At 58.2% G+C, this 1,504-nt stretch overlaps 1 protein-coding gene across 1 annotated transcript in view; it reads right to left on the bottom strand.

Moving 5' to 3' along the window:
• The window catches only part of SYNGAP1 (synaptic Ras GTPase activating protein 1), a 30,473-nt gene that overhangs the window by 22,821 nt on the left and 6,148 nt on the right, over nucleotides 1-1,504 (bottom strand).

The raw sequence follows: 1,504 nt of genomic DNA, 5'->3' as shown, positions 1-1,504 counted from the left end.
GACCGCTGCTGCCGTGGCCGCCTCTGTCACGAGCCCCGTCGCCCGGAGACAGCGCGAGAGAGACGGGGGGAGGGGGACGAGGGGACCCCCTAAGCCAGCCGGGCCTCCCACCATCTCCCTCCGGAGCACAACCCCTACCCCAAACCGCGGAGAGACCAGGGGCGGCGGCTCCACCCGGCAGAGGGGAGCCCTGGATTCCAATGCCCTCAGGGGTCGGGTCCCTTGCGGGGCTCGAACACCCACGGCTCCAGCACACCGTCGGGGGCCCTATGTCCCCTGCACACCGCCATGCCCTCTACACAGTCCACATCTCCCTGAAAACCCAGACGTTCACCAGTCATCAGCGCTTCCACCAAACCCTCCCCCGATATATAGACCTCTGGACCCCCTCCCAACCCTACGGAGCCTCCAGCTCAACAACCTCCACATACCATCCCCGGCTCCAAACACACATGGCTGCCTGCACACAGGAGACACGCGGGGGCCCACAGCAGAGACCCCAGACCCCGAGGACTCCGGGTGAAGAGAAAGATGAGGAATAAGTGGGCAGAGACACCAACCACCGGACATATGAAAAACATACCCCACGAGCATGTGACCACGCTGGCCTGGACACACAGGTGCTCACACGTGCACAAAAACACACAAACCTTTCCCAGGCATGGACACGACACACACAGATGTAACAGACATCACACACATTCTCTGTACACACTCCACCACCACCACCACCACCTGGCTTTGCCTCACATGGATGTGCTACCCCCACACACCCATGGTCAGAGGTTTCCATGACAATGACACATCCCTGGCCATCCAACCACCCAGGGTCCCAGAGCTGACCCCCAAGGGCCTTCTGGGCCTATCAGACGAGGGCTGAAGGGAGCCAAGAGATAGAGATAGGCCACTGGCTCTCTCTAAGGAAGAGGAACTGGAAGCCTGGATGCTGAGGGGAGGGGAGCTGGTGGAAGAAAGGAGTCACCTAGGGTTGGGGGGTGGGGAGGACATGGAGGACCTTGGATCCCTGGTCCTGGAGGGGAAAGGCAGTGGTAGGGGGCAGTGACAAGGGGGTTCCGGGGCTGAGGGTGTCTCTCTGCACCTTGGCTGCAAATCTGTTCTCTGTCTTCATCTCCCCTCACTGTTCCCATGGAAACCTTTTAAGCTAACTTCTCAGGAAGACAAAAATCTTTTTTTAAATGACTAAAGAGGGAGGTGGAGGGGGGGCAGAAAGAGAGAGGGAGGGGAAGAGACAGATGGAGAGAGAGAGAGTTGAAGAGACAGACTGAGCAGAGAGCTCTACAGACAGACAGACAGACAGACAGGAGATGAGATGGGGGTCTGATGGAGTTAAGGGGTAGAGAAAATAAGAGAAATCGGGAGGAAAGAGAAAGGGGGTGATAGAATTGCAGAAAATAGAAGCAGTTGATGAGAAGAGGAAGAGGGGGCAAGAAAAGAGGGAGGGCCCTCGGGCCAGAAGGTCTGGAAGGAGAATCGGGAGCGTGGG

This window comes from Myotis brandtii, unplaced genomic scaffold (assembly GCF_000412655.1).
Source record: "Myotis brandtii unplaced genomic scaffold, ASM41265v1 scaffold539, whole genome shotgun sequence".
Lineage (NCBI taxonomy): Eukaryota > Metazoa > Chordata > Mammalia > Chiroptera > Vespertilionidae > Myotis > Myotis brandtii.
The sequence above is the reverse complement of the archived record's forward strand: the minus strand, read 5'-3'. Positions and strand labels throughout refer to the sequence as shown.